Source organism: Arachis ipaensis, chromosome B06 (genome assembly GCF_000816755.2).
Source record: "Arachis ipaensis cultivar K30076 chromosome B06, Araip1.1, whole genome shotgun sequence".
In the NCBI taxonomy this organism is placed as follows: Eukaryota; Viridiplantae; Streptophyta; class Magnoliopsida; order Fabales; family Fabaceae; genus Arachis; species Arachis ipaensis.
Window position 1 is genome coordinate 134,073,988 of NC_029790.2, and position 6,834 is coordinate 134,080,821.

Sequence of the window (6,834 nt, forward strand, 5' to 3'; positions counted from 1 at the left end):
CAAACATTCATTTCTATTCTAATAAATTTCTTTCTCCATAAAAAATAAGGGTAAATATTCTTAGTTATCCTATGTTGTATTTGTTATGTTATGAACCACCAGTTGAAAATTGTGAATGCAAATGAATGCAATGCGTAAAGGCTTCTATGATTTGATATATCCCCTTGATATGCAGTATCTTCGTCTAACATATGAAGAAGGGGTTCAGATGCTCAAGGTAAGCTTAAAAATTTTCTTAGTATCTAATTCACAAATAATGCACAAAAATTTATATTTTATTGAATGGGTTGACTTTATTCTTAATAAGACATGCGTAAAAAAAATGGAGGGATTATACAACAACAGTGATAATAACAAAGTCCTGGCCACTAGTTTATGCCGGCTACATGGATCATATGGTGCTATTGCACTGTGAAAAGTTATGTCGTTTTAGTTTCTAATTTCTAATCTCAACTAAAATGTCAAGGGCAACATGATTCATAATAGTCAACGGTTTATTAGAAAATGTTATGGAGTCCCTATTGTTAATTGAAAAATAACTGGGCTTGAGGAACATTTTTACTTATTCGCGATCTATATCATAATCTCGTGTGCTTGCAAGTGAAAGTGGGTTTATAGTCCCAAAAAGGATGAAATTATTGTCTTGATGCCTAATTAGGTTCCCATTCTTTATTGATGCTGAGGCTTCCTCTCTATTTTTCCTCTTATAGATGGATCTCGGTTTTCTTTGCAACTGTTGAATCAGACCTCTCAACACTCAGAATTTTGTTTAACTTTGCTAATAAGAATTTTAGGAAATGGTTTATAGTCCCTAACAATACACCGGCCTTGGAGAGCCGACATCACAACGGCGGCTTCACTCTATCGAAGCTGACCCAATGGTAGCCACTTTGCTACGGTCTAGCTGATACCATTGTTAGATATCTAAAGAAAGTGGGAAACCACACCTTAAAAGCTAGCTGTTAAGGGGGAAGAACCACTCTCCTTATATACAACATCAAGCATCCCATACTACTCGATGTGGGATTTTGAGCACCCATAATACCCAAGTCCCTAACATAATTCCTTCTCTTTCACACGCGCACACATAACAAAGAAGTGCAAATATTTTATTTACTTTTTATGACCTATTATTTTGGACTTCATTGGGTTGTCATTTTTGTGTATAGGTATGGCATGGAGTTCTATATCCTTTACCGATACCCCTTGGCTGGAAGCCCATTTTACACAATGCGCCTTGCTATGATAATTCACAGTACTCCAACTCATTTAATGTTTTTATTAGAGGTAAGCAATAAGTGGTTTTGCCATTCATTGTATTAATACAAGAAATGTTTTCATTAAACATTTCATCTATATTGTTATCAACAGGAGAATACTTGTAAACTCCTAGAGCACATTTAATATGTGTTCTAAAAACATCAATAGCCACTTATTCTTGATATTTTATATAATTTTTAAACATTATAAATGGAAATAAATGGATATAGTTGTTCTAGGAGTGTGCAAGTATTTCTTATAGCCATCATTGCTTCTTCATAGATATAAGTATTTCCACAAAAGCTTGGAGTTTGTCACTGGTTTTTATTCAAAGTTCTGTGTTGCTTGTCCCATAGGTGAGCAGATTCAGGAGCTCAGCATGTCCACGATGCAGAGATGTTGGAAAAACGGGCTAAGACTTGCAGCATTGATGTCAAGAAGATATCTACATATATTGATTCTTTCAGGTATTCTTCACAGCCTGTTGCTCAGTTCATCTTTGTTTAACTCTGGCAGCTACTATCATTTTAACAAAATCGTTATGTCTAAAAATCAGTATATCTAGACATAATTTGTGTCCTTATGGATAACCCATTATCTTGACCCTTGAAATATTAGTTTGTTGACAAATTGGTCTTTTAAAAATGGATAATTATTTCATGGTACCTGAAATATTGTTTTCACTTGACAGAAATCATTATTTCTTGTTGACAAAATGGTTCCCTGATAATTATTTCATAGTACCTGAAAATCCACCCACATAATGAGAGCACTATTTTGTTAGATATTTCTAGGGCAAAAATGATGGTTTGATCCATGATTCAACAAAGTTTATATTGGCAATCGAAAGCCTAACACAATCCTTCTCTTTTCCGGACTTGGGACTGATTATATAATGTTTGCAACAAGCTTGACATAGGCAGAGTTTGCTAGAATGATGAATTACTTTCAAAACAAAAATGAAGCATTATACATTCTGTCTATTATGGTGTAGTTATCAATATTTGAATTGTCATTTTGTCAGCGAACTAATTTGAGAGTTGAGGGTTTATCATCCAAATACATTAAATTTTGGAATTTACAACTGTCTAACCGACCGTTAATATTTATTACTGGACAGAGGGAATGATTCATATTTTCAGCAAATTGAATTACCTTGTGTCAAAATCTAATTGCTTTGTTGATGATTCAGATATGGTGTACCACCACACGGTGGGTTTGGAGTTGGTTTGGAGCGTTTAGTAATGCACTTCTGTGGCCTGGATAACATTCACAAGACAACACTTTTTCCGACTCCTGGGATTACACTATGATAGTTATACCGAAACAGTGACTTGGAAATTGCATTGTTACTAAATGTTCATATTGCAAGAATTTCTTTTCCTTTGAATTAGCAGTTTTGGAGCTGGTGTATATATACTTCTTTACAAAGCATACTTTTTTTTTCCTCCACTTCTCTCTCATCATCGTTGTTGTTTTTTCTTCTTCTTCTTATACTTTTTATTTCTTATTCATAATTGTCTTCTTTATTTGTATATTTTAAAAAAATATTATGAATGAGAAGAAAAATAGAATAAAAAATGATAATGATGATGATGAAAAAAAGATATCGAAATTTTTTATATAAAACACAAATAAAATAGAAATGACATAAAAATTTATTATATAAAACACAAAAATCATTGCAATGATTTGGTTAATTTATCTCAGTGCTGATGAGTAGTAAACTTGTCAATAAATTAATGATGATATTTCAAACAACATCAGTCAAGTGAAGATAACACACTAACTACCCTTCTAAATTCTAAGACCTTTGTCCCTAGGCTTAATTTATTAATTGGGTAAAGTATTATTTTGGTTTTAACATTCAATTAAATTTCAATTTGGTCTTTAATATTTTAAATGTCATATTTCAGTTCTAAAAACCTTAAACATTATATTTCAATCTCAAAAAAAATTTAAGCGGATTTAATATTATCTCACAATTAAATTTAACACAAACAATATACATATTGATAAAGAGGTAATAGTATTCGATTTTAGTATCTATGAAGATTAAAATTGATTCACAACGATCACTAATATAAAAGTTTTTTCTTTGATTTTGAAGCGTTTATGGTTGATTGTTAAGATTTGGAGTTTTGTACAAAAAGAAAATTAAAGAGAATAAGTATTACAAAAATGTTTTAATTATGTAGATATGACTTAACTAGTAATGTTATTAATGTCCATATCACTCATTCTGATAGCTATTAATGTTAAATTTAATAGTAGGACAACGTTGAACCTATTTAAAATTTTTTGAGGCAAAAATAGAACGTTTGAAACATTAGACACTAAATTAGAATTTAGCACAAACATTGAGAGATGAAAATAGTACTTTATCCTTATTAATTAAATTATCATTATACAGCTTGCAAATTGATTCTTGTGATTTAGCTATATAGCTAGCTCATATGAACATAAGTTTTCTTTTATATTTTAATTAAGATCAATATGAACATAAGAACCTCCGAAAGAATAAGGATATAATTAAGGCTAGTATTAGCTCCCTTTTTCCTTAACAAATAAAGTCTAATCATTAGTCTAAGTTGTTGTTACATTAGCCTAATTGATTCTTGACTTTCATTCTTGCTGTTTCACTGCACTGAAGATAAAATAATAATAGCCTAATTATTTTATAGCATGGTTGATCTAACCGCTACTTTGAAAAATTACAATTAATTAGATTAATTTTTTAATATAACTGCTGTGCATATCACTATTTCATCATGCAGCAATGATGAAGTACAATAAATTTCGGTCATCAAATTAGTATATATATTTTTATATGCATTGATTAATTTTTGATAATATAATTATAAAAAAAATATTAAGTGATTATTTTTTTTAATTATTGTCTCGTAGTTAAACTAACACTAATCCTTTTTCTTTTTGGGAGACAACTATTTGTAACTCTTCACTTGGGTTTTTTCATTTGTAGGGACACATCAGACCTAATTATCAGATTGACTTTAAAAAATACATTTTATAAGATTCTAAATGTATTTGGATATAACTTTAACAATACTCTTATTAAAAGAGGATTTCTGATAATATTTTTAGATATATAAAAATTCTTTACAGTAAAAGATAGATAGAAACAAAAAATGTTATTAAATATTTTTTTCCAAATTTGTTTTAAAGTAAGTTCCGATTAAATTAGTTAGAGTTGACGACTGACTTAATTCTACACTATATTTCTATTTTATTGTGCCTTGATTTTGAAATACCGTACAATGGAAACAGGATAGTGATAGTGCTAAATTAAGCTCAACCACTAATTAGTAGGGGTGGTAACGGGGCGGGTAGGGACGGATTTTTGCTTTATCCGATCTTGTTCTGTCGTATAACAATCTGCATAAAATCTGTCTCGTTTTTATCTGCGGGTAATAAAACGTTGAATCCTAACCCGTCCTTATGGTACCCGTTCCGCCCCTACCCGTCCCTATAATTATTAAAATTCAATAAATAAAATTAAATTTTAAAATTTATATAACCATCATCACATGCATAACATAAATTAAAGTAAAAATTTAAATATGATACAATATTATTAATCATTTATACTGCTGTAATTTTTCATAAATTAATTTTTCTCACGGACTAGCATCGTAAAATCCTTAAAAATCTATTTGATATTCTTTTTTTAGAGACTTATTATTATTATTTATTAAAGAAAGAAGACTCGAACCTACAACTTTTTAATTGAGTATAGGAAGACTATGTCATTTAAGCTATAATTTATTAGCTGAAAACATGCTTAGACCACTCGGCCATCCTGACCTTGTTGGTATTATTATTATTATTCGTTTGGTCACCAACCAAAAATAAAATAACAGGATTTAAAAAAGTCTACAAGTTTTCCGGTCAGCGTTTTCCTCTTTCTTTTTCTTTGGGAAGCTTTGTTGACTTTTCAACGGAATTATGCCCTTATAAATTTCAAAATCTTGTGGGTTGTTTGTTTTGATGACTTAAATAAAGTAAACAAAAAAAATTAAGAAGGGAACTGTTTGAATAGAAGGATAGGTTTTTTTTTAAATTATTTTTAGGTGAATGTTAGGATGTCATTTTGTACTTAAGTTATTAAAAAGGTAAATAAATAATATTTAATAAATTTTATATAATTTATTTTTTATTTTAAATATTTTATTTTTTATTTTTAAAAAAATTAATAATTTAATAGAACTCATTTTATTTTTAAACTCTTTTTAAGGAAAAGAAAATTTCATATAATAAAGTTGTAATTTTATTATCATCTTTGTCATAATATCTACCACTGTATTTACATCTTTCATAATTAAATGAAAATTAATATATCAATTCTAATATATTATATCCCTTATTTTGAGCACTAAAATAATACTTTGTTATATCCTTTGCATTCTGTGATGGAATTAAAAAAAGTCGTTAATAAATTAACAAACTCAAACGACCGTCATATATGTTCGTAGTAGCGAAAAAATTGTTTTAAAAATCCATTGCTAATTACTTAGTTTGAACTAAATCTTATAATACACTTATTATGACACACAAACTTGCTTCATCTAGCAAGAAATGTGTGTATTTATTAGCATTTAATTTTTTTTTGGATCGTTGATAAAATTCTCACTTAATAGTTAATATCAACATTTCGCGCTTATAATAGAAATTCACATCAACTCAAGTAAAAAAGGACAAACAACTAAAATATAAACATTAAAAAAATCTTCAAAATTTTTACTAATCGCTAAATCTAAGCAAAACACCATAAAAACATTAAAAATAATAATTTAATACCACTGAAAGATTTTTCCACTTTACATGAGAGTGAATTTAACTTACATCGATATAAGTTGTTGCTTTCATGCACGTAATAAAATAATCTTGACATGACAAAGTATTTAAAATATTGCCCGCCGGAATAAATAATAATCAAACGTAATATAGGAATGGTTTAATTACTTTCTTAGTCTCTATAATTTTGTAAAATTTTTAATTAGGTCCTTGTATTTTTTTTTTTAATCAAGTTCTTGAACCAAGTTTTTTTTTAATTGGGTCTCTATACTTTTTTTTTCTTTTTATTTGGATCCCTGCACCAATTTCTTTTTAGTTCGGTCCCTATAAAATTAAGTCAATTACTGTTAAGAGGGACCTAATTGAAAAAAAAAATTAGTGTAGGAATCTAATTAAAAAAAAATATAAAAACTTAATTAAAAATTTCGCAAAACTATAGAGACTAACAGAGTAATTAAACCTATAAAAATTGCGATAACTTGTTAGACTTTTATTACCTTTTCTTTTAATATATATTTTAATGCTATAGAAAGGCTAGAACCAGTGACAAAAGTAGTGCATGCTAATAAACAGCAAGCTATAACAAGGTTCAACTACTTAACTAGCTGTATATATAAATAATTGCAGATATAACAATTTTGTTGACAAAGGAGAAAAAGAAAGAACAGTACATTGCAACTCAAATACATGCACCAATGCAAGCATCTCATAAATAATTATATATTTATATAAATCTTTTTTTATTATTTTGAATTTATA

General features: G+C 28.4%; 1 pseudogene; it reads left to right on the forward strand.

Moving 5' to 3' along the window:
• LOC107605565 overlaps positions 1–2,726 on the forward strand; it is a 5,196-nt pseudogene extending 2,470 nt beyond the window's left edge.